We start from the raw sequence: 17,109 nt of genomic DNA, 5'->3' as shown, positions 1-17,109 counted from the left end.
AGTATATAAATATGTACTTTGTTAACACCCACAACCAAAGGAAAGAGGTGTCATGCAGCTATAAGTATCTAGGAACCAAAAAACAGTATCAGTATACTGTTTTTAATCTCAGTTAATTCCCAATTTAACATTTTACAATTAGACTAACAATTACAGGTCTCCCTAGATAAATTGAAGTTTCAAATGTCAAAAGAGACTTATCCTGTTTCACTGTATGTCAGTGAAATGTCACATCAGAAAAAGAATTGGACACTTGTGTAGCTCTTGCAGAGAAACTGCCAGCCCACTAGAATATGTTTTGTTCCGATGAAGATAACTTATGTCTTCTTCCTTCCTGTTCATCATCAGTTGAAGCTACTGAATTACAAAACAAACCATAAACTGCTAAAGAATTTCTATCAAAGGAAGCTCTTATCCACTCTAATTCTCCCCCAATACTATTGCCAAAGTTTTTGCTGCTGAACTGCACATTGAAATCAGAACTATTACATGCAAAGCTACTTATTTTTTCACTTTGCCCTTAATATGGGTATGGGGAGGGAGAGAGAGGAGGGGAAAAATAATCAATAGCCAGAGAGAAAATTCACCAGCTATTTTAATAGTTCCATAAATAGTGCAAACATACAATATGTAAATATTTATTATACAGCTTAAGACAGATACAGTTTTAATGACAATGTTATTAGTTTGATAAATATTGCTACACTATAAATAAGTGGCGGTGAACCTTTTTGGGCTCATGTGCCCAAATGGGGGAGGCAACAGCTGGCAGTGTGCCACTGCAGTAGCAGCGGCACCGGTGGTGGAACGGGGAATCCCGGCACGGAGGTGCCTCAAAACCCCACTCCAGATCCGCTGCCAGCACCAGCTTCTCCAGATCCGCCTGCCGAAACACCAGCACCACAGCTGCAGCCGCCTTCTCAGGTTTGGCTGCACGGAGGGGGGGAGTAGCAATCTTGCAACTTATGGCTCATGTGCTGACAGAAAGGGCTCCACATACCAGCTGTGGCACACGTGCCATAGGTTCGCCATTGATGCTATAAATCATTTGTAAGTTTTCTTTTAACCCTTCTGTTATAGAAGTCCATAATCATACCTACTGATATTTCTAGAGGACTCAATCTCAAATATTAATATTCCTCTCAAGTTTAGAAGCTGGCTTGCAGTGGCTTAGGTATCTGGATTTCAGCAGAGCTGAAAGGTGGAAGTTCGATTCCCCACTGTGGAAAAGAGATAGCCTGTATAGCCTTGGGCAAGCTGCACAATCCCAAGATGCCCCCAGAAGAAAGGAATGGTAAACCACTTCTGAGTACTGTCCACCTAGAAAATCCTGAAAAGAGTTGCCATCAGCCTGAATCAACCTGAGGACACACAATTATTATTATCTCAATTTGTAAAGCCATGTAACAGGTATCCTAGTTAAAACTGATATAATATATACCTTGATGCAGTGATTCCCAACCTTGGGTCACCCAGATGTTCTTGGACTGCAACTCCCAGAGGCCTTCACCACTAGCTTTGCTGGCCTTGGTTTCTAGGGGTTGCAATCCACGAACACCTGGGTGACTGAAAGTTGGGAACCACTGCTCTAATTAATACACATTGGTTTATTGTTACAGTACTACAATTTTTGTATCAAATAATTCCCCTCTCTATTTAGATTCACAAAATTTGATGATACAGCAGTGATATAATAATGATTAATCCTCACGTTACTTTTTACAGGCAAAATTCAAACCCCACTGGTAGAACCTTTGACACTTTCTCCCTGTTCTCACAGCCTGTTCTCTGTGCTCTAGAGGGTTTCCCAGCTCTCCAGAACCAGTTTGGGGAATGCTCAAGGTGGGCTGCAGTGGAAATACTGTACAACTGCTTCCTCCCAATTCTAGTGGAATCCATTGTTCAGACAGCAAATGACCACAGCCCGATACTGTCTGATAGATGGCTCTTCCACTTTGGATATCTTAGCAACAACCCACTATGGTACAATTATATCCACAATACACTAGTTAAAAAATCAATGTCTCTGACTTAGATCTATTGCTTAGCAAACTGTTCAAGTGTTCCCTTTCTAGATACTTATATCGAATTCACTTTTCCATGCAGTCAAAAATCTTATAATCATAACATTAGGCATGTTAAAAAGAATACTCATATTAAAATGTTTTATTTTATCACAATCTCCCACTACTTTTTTCCTGCATTGGCTTTTCTATATCACAATCACCAGTACCTTCTAACCTTGTAAACTACTGTACTTCATTCATCCAAATAATGAGCTTTGGACAATCAGAGTATACACTATAATGACATTATGTCAAGTCTTAAAAGAATCACCAGACACATCTTACTTTTTCAACACACCTTACTTTTTCCTAACTGCACAATATTTGTTTTATCATTTATCTATACATTTAGAAGGGCTGTTACCTGTTATTGTTGATGTTGTTGTTGTTCTGCTGTGCTGTCAAGTCAGAACCAACTTAAAGTGACCCTAATAGGGCTTTCAAGGTAAGGGAAATACTTAAGGAGTGGTTTTACTAATTCTACTCCCCCAGTGAGTTTCCATGGCTGAGTGGGGATTCAAACCCAGGTCTCCTGAGTCCTAATCCATCGCTTTAGCTACCTTTTATTACATTCCTACAAACAGGAACACATAGCTTAAGCCTGTAATCACATTACATTTTGAGTATTATTACAGTGGACCCTCTACTTAAGGAATTAATCCATATTGGAATGGTGGCTGCAAGTCGAAAAGTCTGTAAATCGATTCTCCATTGACCTACAATGCACTGAAAACCAATTAATCCCACAACCAGTGGTTTTTATTCTATTTTAATTCCATTTTGGTTTTTTTCTGGTCTGTAAGTCGATTCTCTGGCTGCAAGTTGAATCTAAATTTTGCAGCCAGAGAAGTCTGTAACTCGAAAAGTCTATAAGTCGAGCCGTCTGTAAGTCGAGGGTCCACTGTATTGTTAACTAATTTCCTAATTGCTCTTAACATTTCTTGCACTTTTATCATTTCTCCACAGATAGCTGGTCTACAATGTTGTTGTTACTGTCAAGTAAAGAATCCATTTATACAAGTCTACTTTTATATGTCAGTCTCTCATAGGCAAGAGCTCAGACCTTTCCTTCTACAGGTGGTAGCACTGCTGAACACTGCACAGTAATTATGTCCTATTCTGTATGTGAACAGTCTCTTCTGGTTTGGCAGAGCAGAAAAATTTCAACACAACAGTAAGTTATTACTCTACTTGACAGCAACAGAGTGTGCCAGAAGTTTGAGATGCATGCCAGCTCAGCAGTGGGAGGTCAAAGTGCATTATAGAAACATTTCATAGATAGCTTTACATATCAGTCTGAGATGCAATGGAAGAGATGCTACCTAGATGGAAATGGTATCACAGAAGTAGAAGCAGTTACACTATCGTACCAAAAACCTGAACAGGTGTTTTAGAGTATTTTATTTAAAATTTAGATTGATTTCAGAAGCAATATAAGTAATAGTCTCTCTATTGGTCAAGTTCTAGAAACAATTACTTCATGCACACAGGTAATCAGACTTGCACACCACAATGGACATCACTGAGCTGATGATCAAAGCCTCAGAAATGATTACACCAGCATGCTGAAAAGGCTGACTACAGAAGTACGGATTTACACATAGCGTGGAGGCTGTGGATAGTGAGGAACTTTTCTCCCCCTCTCACAATGCTGGAACCTGGAGTTATTTCATACAGCACATAAATTTTGGCTGGATTTTGCTTCCAAACGTTGCCACGGAGGAGAAGGCTATCAGCAGTTACTAGAAATGGTGATTTTCTTCTACTCCTACTGTTAGAGGCAGTATGTCTTTCAACATCAGTTGCTGGAAGACAGGAACAGAAGCCTTCGCACATGTCCTGCTTATGGGCTTCCAAGAGACATATGGCTGCTCACTATGAGAACATGATGCTAGATTAGGCAAATTGTTGATTTGATCCAGCACAGCTCATCTTACGTTCCTCTGTGTGTTAACAATATCTAGCATACTGAACAGACTACTATGTAAAACAGGCATTGTCTGTCTATGTTGGTAAAAAAATGGAAGACACAGTTGTTATATTTGAATGTCACAAGAAGGCAGAATTCTGAAGAACTTGGTCACTCCTAAACGTTTTCCCCAATACCCTGCAAAAAGTTGTTTCTCATGATGCAAACAGACAACTTGGGTTGTCTCTCATAAATCAACCAGAGAAATAAGCTAAGAATTCATTAGAATATTGGCTTACTGAACCACATGAATGTTGTGTTTCACCTGACTGTACCAAGCCATTAAGAGTAAAAAGTACAACCAAATTAGCAGATATTCATCAGCAAATGCAACCATGTGTTCTTAGGTCAGCAAATTCTCCCCATGTAACATGAGGTGAAACACTTCATGACTCAAAACATGGGAAAACTGCAGAAATCAAACAAACCAGCTATGCAACAGCTATATGTTATGAATCTCCCCAATCATCTTGCAGCACCCATGTCTCTGATGATTGCTCCTATTCTAATACCATAATTATAAATGGTTTATGCTTTTATTTGTATGTTTTCCTTCTATACACTTGCATCATAACAGAGGGTATTAGACACTGCAGGCTGATTACACAAAGCAAAATAAAAAAATTCAGACCAAAAAGCCCATTTGGGGGCTTGACTGTGTAAATTACAAAAATAAAATAAAATAAAAATAATATACAACTAGGAAGCAACTATAAATATAAAAGTTAAAATTTTAAAAAAGCAATAGTAATGGGAGATTTTGAACTATTTTCTTCATGGTATTGTTTCAACCAACCTAATTTCAATGTGTATAACCTAGTTCTAAAAGTTACACTATCCTTTTCCAGATGCAACAGTCATCCATGGTTTTGCATCACATGAATAAGCCTTGTGCTTCTGTATTCCTTCCTTCTCTCTCTTATTTTTAAATTCCCTTTTAATCTCAAAAATGTGTAAACTCATACAAACTATGGCATCAGCCATGGCTTAGAAATAAGCCTATTTCAAGTTTGTTTTACAAAACTGGCACATAACAGTAAACCTGCTTAATGCTCAAATTAGGCCACTGTAAAGAGGTGCCCCTTCTGTAAACAGCATCTTTCAAAACAACAACAGATGATAGAGGATTTTAAAAAGATAACAAAAATGGGTGATCTTTTAAAAAATATTTTTGCATACTACGTATAAAGGATTTTGCAGCAGTGCAGCAGATGTAATATTCTGCATTCAAAAGAAACCAAAGCAGCCTCCACACTGCCTCCCTGTTTCCCCCTGCAGCCTTTTATTTTTCCACCTCTAATTCTGTACTTCTTTATTTGTATAAGAGCATTATATACAGTAATTCAGAATCATGGATGGACATGAAATATAGGCAAAATCAAAAAACAATTAAAATGCCAACGCAATCCAACTATTTTTGACCAGAAGTGGCCATAGCTTGAGAGGTGTTCAGAAACTTCTCCTCAACTTCAGCAGTCATCTAGGGAGTTGGTGTCTATGAAGTGGATGGTTTCAGTGCTGTTCCAGTCTGGAAGCGAATGGTTTTGCTCGCTGCATGCCATTGCCCAGGGGATGCCCAAGTGTACTCACAGTGCCTTTCCACTCTTCCAAGAGGTTCTTTCTGTACTAGGGCAAGTATAGTTCTTAATATGATCACAGCACGCTGGGAAGGCTAATCCTTTCCACTCTTCCAAGAGGTTCTTTCTGTACTAGGGCAAGTATACTTCTTAATACGATCACAGCACACTGGGAAGGCTAATCCTTCCTGGAGAAGATTTTTCTATCCCAATTAGGACTTACATTGGAGAAATGGCAGAAAGTGTATGGATGATGTGCCTAAATTGAACACAGGGTGGCTCTAGCAGTGTGGGGGGTGGGTGGCCTGAGCATTCGTGGACATGAGAGAAATACATTGGGGTAGTATAAGGTATAGGTTCCCCTTGACATTTAGTCCAGTCGTGTCCGACTCTAGGGCACGGTGTTCATCCCCATCTCCAAGCCGTAGAGCCAGCATTTGTCCAAAGACAGTTTCCATGGTCACGTGGCCAGCACGCCTAGACACGGAACACCGTTACCTTCCCACCGAGGTGGTACCTATTTATCTACTCGCGTTTTTACATGCTTTCAAACTGCTAGGTTGGCAGGAGCTAGGACAAGGGACAGGAACTCATTCCATCACGTGGATTCAGTCTTACAACTGCTAGTCTTCTGACCTTGCAGCACAGAGGCTAACAATCTTATTTAATAAAAAGATGACACATGTTTACAACTGTCTTCACTTATACATCACCTACATGTGTTAAATATCTCAGTACAGTAAATCAGTACATTTACTTACCCTAAGGTAAGTAAATCTGATTAGGCCCCAACCTTCTTCAAAGGTTACAATGTATGGAGGCTTGACTACTAACACAAAACATGGTTACAGTTGCTCAGAAGGGCAGCACCTATGGCAGTTAGCAATACTGAAAGTGAATGCCACATATGTTTCTACTGATCAGAAAAATCAGGAGATGCTAAGCTGATTAGTGTTCTGTGGTGTCTACAGAATGAATTTCTTTCGGTCCTTGGGTAAACAGCAATAGAAAGAGGTTCTGTGAGGTGGTCTCATGCTAATGGTTAAAGCCTGTGGCTCAAGACAATAAAGAGGTCAGATATGGCACTGTCAGGAGTCAGCTGGAACCATGTAAAGAGAGAAAGACAAAAATCTGAGGGAACAAAAAGGTACCAGTAGAAGAAAAGGTTAAACCAGGGTCTAGACTGAAAGACTGGGAACAGAAAATTTCTATAATTCCCTATAATTTTTAGATTAAGTCTATGTGCTGATAACGCCAAATGATAAATATACTGTATTGTCATTCTTAATTAGCTGTCATAGTTGCAGAACATATACTCACAAGGCTACTGCAAAAAAGGGGGGAGGCAAGGGAACATTTGTTTTAATTACAGTGGGGTCTTGACTTGAGAACTTAATCCGTATTGGAAGGCGGTTCTCAAGTCAAAAAGTTCTCAGGTCAAATCTGCATTTCCCACAGGAATGCATTGAAAACCATTTGATCCGTATCTGCTCTTTTCCGTCCATGGAAACTAATGGGAAGCTGCTATTCTGCCTTCGACCACTAGAGGGGGATATTTTGTTTCTTTTTTTCTTAGGTCAAGAAAGGTTCAGGGAAGGCAGGGAAAAGACAGTCCAGGCAGTACAGTACCAGGCAGTCCGAAGACTGTCTCCCAATCCACTCTCTAAACGCTGGGAGGAGTGAGGAAGCAGACAGGCACCCTTTTCACTGGCCAACAGTTAACTGAAAGTTCACATTTTGCACTTTCCCTGCCTCCCACGTGGTTTTTTTTCAGTTCTTAACTCAAATCTAAGTACTTAAGTCAAGTCAATATTTTCCTATGAGAGCGGTTCTTAAGTCAAAATGTTCTTAACTCGAGCCGTTCTTAAGTCAAGACCCCACTGTAATATAATTGGTGGCAGTGGAAATTAAAACATAAGAAAATGAGACAAGTTTATTAACAATCATGGTGGCACCGGACAAGATAATAAAAGTACTACAACCAAGAGCTGCCAGAGGTAGTAATAGTTTAATTTAATTTATGCCACTCCATTCCTGCAGCCAGATCTGGTCCAACCCACATTTAACATGCAACCTAAAAGGAAATGTGACTGTTGCTAGAATTGGATTCCCCAATCCTATCATCAATGCACACCACTTCATACTCAATTTATCTACTGTATTCCTAATAAACTAAAAGCAAGATTACTTGGATGTAACTCCTAACGACTCTGGGGCTGACTTCCACATAGATGTGTTTAAGACGGCAGCTTTGGTTACACCCTTATGTATTCTTTGCAGGTTCTTTGAGACAAACTACAGTGAAATAACAACAACAACAATGAAAGAGATTAACCCTAGAACTAAGAATACCTCAGGACACATACATATGCATGAAATGTGATTTCGATATATCTAGTTATATTTTTAGCATTTAATCAGATTGAATCAATGTTGTCTCAAAAATATAAATGCATGGTGAAGATAGTAGGTTGAATTCTGCAAATTACCTCGATGAATCAAAACTACCACAATCTTCTTTGTTGACATTAAACGATTAACAAAACTAGCAGGTAGTGTTGAGGCTTGTACTGCAATAGCTAATACAGTTACCTTTTGGACGCAGAGCACGTATTAATATACAAAGTTGTGTTCTTCACCATGCTTTCAAATTAGCAACAATCTCTTTTTCATCATAATAAGAATGTGAACTACAGGTTGAATTCTCTGCTGAATAAAGGAAATTGTATGAAAACCCTTTGATGCTACCCATCCTTCAGATCACCATCTGTACCTAGAGATTACAACACTATATTTAACTGATACACAAAGCCACAGGTTTAGCTCAGGAGTAACCATTATCCACAAACAAGGAATCATCTAACATTCTATGAATTTTCAAAGAACTTTCCAAAGTAGATACTGCATCCCTCCAAAATTCATGCCTATATTTACTGTATTACTGTTTCTGCATTAAAGTCAACATTTGAGTATAAAAATGACACAAATGCAAGTGGCTCACACATCTCTTTTTCAATTTACTGTATAACATTTGGAACCCATGGGGGTTAGACAGAAAAAGTCTACAGTGATGTATAAACCATATTGCACCATACAGTACCAGATTATGTACCAAGGAATCATAGCTTAAACTGTCTGAAACTGTTGCATTCTGTTCCTGCATACAAGTTTCTTCAGTGAACAAGTTCTACTAGTTCTCAAAGTCTTAAACAGTTGGTCCACTGTTTTCATAAATATGAAAGAAGCATCCACATCTATGTCTTTACCAAGAAATTAAGACCAGCAAACACAGTGCAGTTCAGGTAACTGTCGGTTACAGAACGCAGAAGCCAGACAAGCAAATGATAAGTCCCATTCACCAAAAATAATTCTATTCTACAGTAACTGGAACTAATTCTAAGCACTATCACAGAGCAGAAAAATGCACAAATTTTCCCTTCAGACATAGCATAGGAATGCAGAAGAGGACATATGATTTGCTCACATTTTCACTGCTACTGCAATAAATATGTAAATCTGTTCACCTGACAAACGTATTGTCATTTTACAGATGGCGACAAAAGACCTAAGAATATGGTGTAACCTTTAACTCAGCATTCTAAAACCCACTGACAAAATAAACAAAGCCACTGAATAATAGAACCAGAGAGCTAGAAGGAACTACAGGGGTCACTGAATCTAACTCCTGCCAAAGCAGGAAATTCACAGCTACAGGATCCCTGACAAGCTGCCATCTAACTTCTGTTAAAAAATATCAGATGAAGGAAAGTCCATTACCTTTCAAGGCAAACCATGCCACTGTTGAACAACTCTTACGATCAAGAATTTTTTCCTAATCTTTAGGCAGAATGTCTTTTCCCTTAATTTGTATCCATTACTTCAGCTCCTACTCCCTGGAACTATAGAAAACAAGCTTGCTCCTTCTTCCACCTGACAATCCTTCAAATATTTGAAGACAGCTATCATGTTGCCTCTCAGCCTTCTCTTCTCTAGGGTAAACATACGGAGCTTTCTCAGCTGTTCCTCATACAGCCTGGTTTTCAGACCTTTTAACTATCCTGACTGCTGTCTTCTGAATAAATTCCAGCTTGTCAATATCTATTTTATAATTGTGATCACAGCAAAAGTGACTATTCTAGCTTCCCTTGACCTGGATACTATATTTCTGTAGACACAATCAAGTACTGTACAGTATTTACTTTTTGACCACTGCATCACATTACTGACTTATGTTAAGTGTGTGATTTACTAAGACCCTTCAATCCTTTTCATGTGTATCAATGTCACGGCAGCTATCACCCATCTTATTTTTGAATAAATATTTTTTTTCTTGCCTAAATACAAAACTTTATATTTTTTTTCTTGCTTGTTTTGGCCCAGCCCTCCAACCTGTTTAAGTCCTCTTGAATCCTGATTCTGTCTTCCAGAGTATTAGGTACTGCTCTTAATTTGGAAACATCTGCTAATTCGATGAGCATCCCCTCCACACTCATCCAAGTCATTTAGAAAGATGCTGAATGAATCTAGGTCCAGGACAGAACTCTGACACCCCACTCATCATTTCTCTCAAGCATTACAAGGAACCACTGGCATGTAGTCTTTGGAAAGATGTGGCCTTTCCAAAGATGTGGCCTTTCAGCCAGGTACAAGTACACCTGACTGCAGCAACTTCTAGGCCATTTTTTTACTAGCTGGCTGTTAGAATATCATGAAGGATCTTATGAAAAGCCTTGATGAAATCAAGCTCTATCCACAGCATTCCTGTCATCTACCAATAGAGATGCTATTTTTTGGATATATATTTCTTTGGTTTTTAATTCTCACAATTAATCCAAAGTCCTCCAGGCAGAATTCTGGGAGACAGTAAAAAACAGATGTTTACAGAGCAGAGCAGTTTACAGTCCCACATGTAATTAATGACACATGGGACTCCATTGCCATGCTTAGCCTTCCAAGAATAAGGAAACCATTCCCCATGGTGACTGGAAGCGGATAGGCTGTATGAGAGCTGAAAGTATTTGTGGGATGGTTAGTTCTTTACCAGGCTCTCTCTATGGAGCCTAACAGACAACAAGACTGCCTATTCCACAGACTCTTGCAAGTCCCACGGAGCCTTGCCACTCCCAGACACCACTAGATCAGTTTCCTTCTTGAAAGGTCAATAATGGCAGTGGAGGCCCACATGTAGGCAATAAATGTTACTCTGCAAACTTCTGTTTTTAGTTGCATCTCCCAGAATTCTACTTGGGGGAATTCTGGGCAACTTCTAGGAATTGCAGTCCCAAACTCTGGAAGTCCCACTCCCAGCCATCAAGCTTATGACTCTTTTTAAGAGGCAAGTTAATCTGGCACAACATGTTGTCGAGACACCCATGCTGGGTCTCAGAAATCACAGTATTCTTTTCTAAACACTCATAGACTGAGCTTTTTGCATGTACATTAAAATCATCTTAAATGTACATAAGTTGTGAACATGGGTATGAGAGAGCAGGACACAAATCTACCAATCAAATATGGGAGTAGTCTATCTTCAGAATATACAAGTGAACTAAACAGACAAATTAGATGAACCGTTGCCACTACCAACAGTCTGTAATTACATGACAATCTGAAAAGCCAGTGCCTGCTCTGCTCTCTGTTTTGTACAAAGACTTGGCAGCTTGATAAGTGCTAGTCTGTACAGAGGATCGAGGCAAGGCCCAGGTTCTGTTCCCATCATCATAGCTCCTGCCAGGCTGGAGGGTTGCTATAGAGATGGTTAGAAACATAGGAAATTGCCTTGTACAGAGTAAGCAAAAGTGCTCCATCTAGTTCAGTACTATCTATACTGATTGGCAGCTCATCTTACAGCTTTCTGATCAGACTCTCCTAGTTTTATGTGGAGATACAATGGATTCTACTTTGGATCTTTTGAAGGCAAACCATGTGTTCTACCTACTTACTCTTTCTCTTCTATCACTCAGCCAGGAAGCAGCTTAGTTTAATCCATTTATAGTGGACTAAAATGTTTTAACAAAATGATCAGTGAATTAGAGTAACTTACAAAGAGGCCAACCATTAACCATATGTTCTCCTCTACATTTTTAAATCAACTTCCTCACCAGGACTGTGCAATTTGTAGTGATACTTTCGCACTAGATTTAACCAAAAGTGTAATGTCAACAAACTTCCCTCAAAGTTCTATAACTTCAATAGACAGCTTTCTAATCATAACTGCCCACTGATCAGAAAAAGAAATAAAAAAACCAATGGAAACGTCACATCAGAATCTAAAGCAAAGAATTCCTTCCTAGTGTTGAATCACAGATATCTGTGAATTATTTGTTCAAGAACCTTTTTTTTTTCAAATGCTATGACCTACTTCCCACTTGCTACAAGTGACACATTCACTACATAGGGACAAGAATGCTTTATGTACTGTAGCCACAAAGAAACATGGCAAGGATAAATCTTCCAAAATGTAGGACTTAGAGAAATATCCTTCATCTGTCTATGCAAATGCTATTTCATACTGTCACATAAAAATAGTAATTAAAATCTCTGACAACAATGCATTGATTTAGAAGATGGTGATGACACTTCATGGAACTCTGGTCTGGCCATTGACAATTGACTAACAAGAACAAAAAGGAACCTCCAGTACCTAAGAAAGCAAGCATACAGCACATGGCAAGGTATCTGAAGTATTTCTTAACTTCATGCATTACAAACAAATGAAGCCTGTTCAGGTTAGATCCCCTATCCAGTTTAATCTAAACTAGTCTCTTTCTCCCATTTTACTATTGGTCAATGGCTGCATGACAATAATCCTTCCTTATTTTTTTCCAAATATCATGGTCTCCTCTGACAAAAACAAAGTACAGTATTTTAACCATTCCACAGATGTAACAGAATTTTAAGTAACTTAGCTAAAACAGCATCTCAGTCCTTAATTCTGTAAGCAGCCATGTGTTTCCGCTAAAACCCCTTACCTACCATATGCAGTATAATTAGTATTACAACTAATGTTGTAACAGGTGACCTGACATTTGATTTAAAGTGTTACATAATCTGTAAGAATTGTTGGTGTATAAACTCTTGCCCATGTATTCTACTGGTGAGACACACATATACTTAATAGTATGGTATGGATCCAGTAGCCTTCTCCTCCCTCTCCACCCCCTCAAAACACTGGCCTTCCTAACAGGTCCTTGACATGGGTTTTTCCAGACTGTAATCTTAACAGCACTTGAGGGTAAACTCCCTGAAACGGAGTGGGACTTTGAGGACTTCGCTCTAAGTAAATCTGTACAGCTCCAGCCGCCCAGTATCCTCCTTACTACTGCACAGTCCTGCTATTCTACCTCATGTACCCCACCCCACCCCAAACACACAGACATGCCTGGCACTGGAACCCGACTTCCCCCCCCAAACCGCCCCAACTGTAGCATCTTACCTGAGCACTTGGGTTTCATGTGTACCCAACGCCTCCACACCCCACTTTCTTCCTTGGTCAGCGTCACCGTGCCACAACACGGAGCCCCCTCACAGTCCCAATATCTCCCCTTCCTTTTCTTTCTCTCTCTCCCCAACAAGGCTCCCCCCCCTTTCCAAGAAGGCCCCAGTTCACAGCAACTCACTCCGCCAACGCTGTTCTCCGCAACACGGCAGACCCCCCCCCCTTCCTCCTCGACCTCTCTCTCCCGGGAGGCACGACTCACACCGCTTGCTTCCCCTCCGTCCCTGCTCCTTCTGCCTTCACCCAGTTATGGTGCCCGGTCCTCCTCCCCCTCAGCCCCAGCGTCCTCCCATGCCGCCTTCCGCCCGCTTATAATAAGGGAAAAGAGAAAAGGAAAGCGAACCGCCTGGGCTGTAATTCCTCAAGTGTCTTCCCTCCAGCCTCTTCCCTGTCTCGGGATCCCGGCCTCCCCCCCCCCAACATGTCCCCCTCATAAGAACAGGGCCTTCCGTTTCCCCCCGAAACCTTTCCCTCCGGCGGCTTCGCCGTTTCTCCCCCCCCCCCCCCAATCTCCGTCTCCGCGCAGGTTTTCCACCCTTCCCGCACTGGCCCTCTGCCCGGTCCCTCGATCCCTTGACGCCCTCTGGGAGCTATATTGGGAAGGGGAAACGACGCCCGCCCGCCCGCCCGCCCGCCTGCTCCTGCGGCGGCGGCGGCTCTGAGGGGGGGAGCCGAGCCGGGGCAGGGCGCTGAACCTTCCTCACCTTCCTCACCGTGGGCCGCTTCTGAATAAACGCCTGGGTTACAAGCGTGGGGCGAAGAGCAAGAGACAAGCGCTTGGCCGCCCAGGGTAGCAACGAGAGCCGCCGCGGCTGCAGCAGGAACTCCTGGCTGGCTGGCTGGCCGGCCCGCCGAGGCTTCGGAGGAGATGGTTTTCGGTGGGCGGATTTCCTCAGACGAGCTGCCCCGCTTGCCCGCCCGCCCGCCGGAGGAGCATAGAGCGGCAACAGCGACGCTCGCGGCCCGCGGGGTCCCGGACGGGCGACGTAGGAGAGGGGGGCGGGCGGTCGAGCGAGCAGGCAGGCGAGCGGGCGGGCGGGCAGGCAGCAGAGAGAGAGCGAGAGAGAGAGGGCTCCTCACGTGACGAGCCTTGTCATCCTGCGCAGCCATCTTACGTCCTGCCCGCCCCGCCTGCTGGACGAGGGGAGGAGGTGGCGGTGGCGGTGGCTATGGTGGTGGCTATGGTGGTGACAGCCGTTGACGCCGCCGCCGCCCCGCAGAAGCAGGCATGCCTTCCACTCGCGGCCTCCGCAGGGTTAGCGAGGCCCGCTGGCGCTCGACTGGTTTGGCAGGCTAGGCAGAAAGCCCTGGAGTGGCCTGGGAAAAGGGGGTGAGGGGGGTCGGTTAGGTCGCGTGGTGGAAGGGCGGCCAGCGCGGCTGTGCATTGTCTGTATGTCACCGTGTCTTTCTGACGAAGCCGGGCGGGGGGCTGCTGGAGGAGGGTCATAGGTCGGGTGCCGGACGAAGACTACGAAGAGTCTGGTTCAAATGCCTGTGGAGCCGTGAAGCGCCCTGAGTGACCTTGAACCCCCTCCCCTCAATTTCTTTTTTTCTGGTGCCAGCCCTACCTTACAGGGTCGCTGTGAGGCAACATAAAATGGGAAGAAATGCTTATTCAACTGTTGCGGGGGTAATTAATGCTGGTGTGACTACAAGAAGAAATTGCTTAATTGGGAAAAGTGAACTACCAACTCTTTGTTTGTGTGTTTGTATGGGTGTACTCAGAGATAGATAGGTCATGTTATCTTCAGCTAGGAGCAAATAATCACAAGTTTGTTACTTGAGCAGAAGCATGACATACAGTATTCAGGAATTAATTCCTTCGAGTTCCTTGGAGCCTACTCCCAAATAAGTGTAACGTAACATGCAAGGTTCGAAGGATTGACACTTTCTTAGCACTCAGCGACTTATATTTCTACAGTAGTAGGCTGGTGTTAGAAGTGTGTTTGGTGAGGATGCAAAAGAGGCCCTTCCCGTTCTCTGCTCTGGAACTGTGGAACTCCTTCCCACATGAGACCAAGCTGGCCTCCTCTTTGGCATCCTTCTGTAAGCAGGCAGAGACATTTCTCTTCAGTGACGCTTCTTCCTAAAAACAAAGCTGATGTTTGTTTAATTTTTTTAAAATATTGTAATATTGTTCCTCAGTTTCTCATTAAAGCTACAGCCCTATTGCCTCCCATGAACAGGACTGATGTTTGCACAGGTACTCTACAACACCCATGTGGCTTAGCAACCTTGGGAATGGCACCCCCACACCGGGTAACAATACCTTGACCACACTTTGTGATGTCACTTTTTGTCAACTTTATAAAGTCTCCAGCAGAGACTTTAGGTAGAGTCATCATGCCCTCAACAGAGGAAAGCAGCTTGGCAACAACTCCTGAAAACCAAAAAGTGGAAAAGGCAGAAGACCTTTCCTCCAACAAAACAACTGGGGTTAGGAAGTCAAATCTATTTCACTGAACTGGGCAGGATGCTTCCAACATAGAGATGGGTGAGGAAAGTTTTTTTCCAGGTACTCTTTTTAAAAATCTGCTTGTAGGTTTCTCAAAACATCCTATTTGGCATCCTAAAATACACCTTTGTTTTTTGGATCCTAAAGGGCTGCTTTAACAGCCTGATTTCATTGCAGAAGTACCAAAAACTTCTGCTATGAAGTGGTAACGTCTGAAAACCAAAAAGTGCAAAAAGCAGAAGAGCTTTCCTCCAAAAAAAAATCAGGTGAAATATTCCAGCAGTTTGGAGACTGAAATAGGCGACAGGGAAGGATCACCAGTGACCACAAGTTACAACGACTCTGAAGAAGATATGAAATTGGAGGCATGACACCATCATCAGAAATGGAAAATGAAAGGCAGCTTCATCCAGCACTTTGTCAGTGGCTTGTGCTTAGGAAAGGAAAACTCTGACTTCAAACCCCCACTGAGGCGCTGCCATCGTCCTCCATGTTGTGAGGGAACAGGGCGGGTAGGTGGGACTCATTTAGTCCTGGAAGGCAGCCCATCTAGGAGAAGGAAAACTCTGACTTCAAACCCACACTGAGGTGCCACCATTGGCCTCCATGCCATGAGCGAGCAGGCCGGGTAGGTGGGACTCGTTAGCCTGGGAAGGCAGCCCATCTAGGAGAAGGAAAACTCTGACTTCAAACCCACACTGAGGTGCCACCATTGGCCTCCATGCCATGAGCGAGCAGGCCGGGTAGGTGGGACTCGTTAGCCTGGGAAGACAGCCCATCTAGGAGAAGGAAAACTCTGACTTCAAACCCACACTGAGGTGCCACCATTGGCCTCCATGCCATGAGCGAGCAGGCCGGGTAGGTGGGACTCGTTAGCCTGGGAAGGCAGCCCATCTAGGAGAAGGAAAACTCTGACTTCAAACCCACACTGAGGTGCCACCATTGGCCTCCATGCCATGAGCGAGCAGGCCGGGTAGGTGGGACTCGTTAGCCTGGGAAGGCAGCCCATCTAGGAGAAGGAAAACTCTGACTTCAAACTTCCACTGCCTTGTGGCTATATCCACCAATGGAAAAGGCTTCAGGAGTTAACCTCGAGGCAAAATCCGGAGCCAGAGTCCTGGAGACAGTTTGTGTCATTCTGTCAACTTCTGCAACATCGCTGAAACCAGTTGTATTGGCTCTTGCCTTTCCATTGGACTATTTCAGTGACGTGGAGGGGGGATTTGCTGCTTGGGTAACAGCCTATCCTCCATATTATTTTACCCAGGCTTTGTGCCCTGGAGAGGACAGTCCAGCTTTGTGTACAGCGTCAAAACACTGGACGCTGTTCCAAGTCCTCCATGCAGAGCATGTTGCCATGGTCTCTTGAGACTGAAGGATGCCTATGAAGCTACCTTAGATCCTCTTGAGGAGAAAGGCAGGATATAAATATTTTAAATAAATAAATAATAAGCATTAAGCCCATGTGCCCATTTAAAAATGTATAGGACCTAATATCCCTGAGCAAATTGGTAACCAGTTGACTCATTTTTAACACTTTTAGT

General features: G+C 42.7%; 1 protein-coding gene across 11 annotated transcripts in view; it reads right to left on the bottom strand.

Moving 5' to 3' along the window:
* SGMS1 (sphingomyelin synthase 1) overlaps window positions 1-14,164 on the bottom strand; it is a 99,653-nt gene extending 85,489 nt beyond the window's left edge. For 5 of the 11 annotated variants that reach the window (XM_020801286.3, XM_020801291.3, XM_020801285.3 and 2 more), the window contains exon 1: window positions 13,815-14,164. The gene's annotated coding sequence lies outside the window, so the exon portion shown is untranslated. Of the gene's footprint in view, window positions 1-7,800; window positions 7,908-13,047; window positions 13,557-13,814 lie in introns of those variants that run through there. The other 6 variants (XM_020801288.3, XM_072995274.2, XM_078391347.1 and 3 more) reach the window with 4 other exon arrangements.
* Window positions 14,165-17,109: the final 2,945 nt, after the last annotated feature.

This window comes from Pogona vitticeps, chromosome 3 (assembly GCF_051106095.1).
Source record: "Pogona vitticeps strain Pit_001003342236 chromosome 3, PviZW2.1, whole genome shotgun sequence".
In the NCBI taxonomy this organism is placed as follows: Eukaryota; Metazoa; Chordata; class Lepidosauria; order Squamata; family Agamidae; genus Pogona; species Pogona vitticeps.
This window is presented reverse-complemented; position numbering and strand designations above follow the sequence as displayed.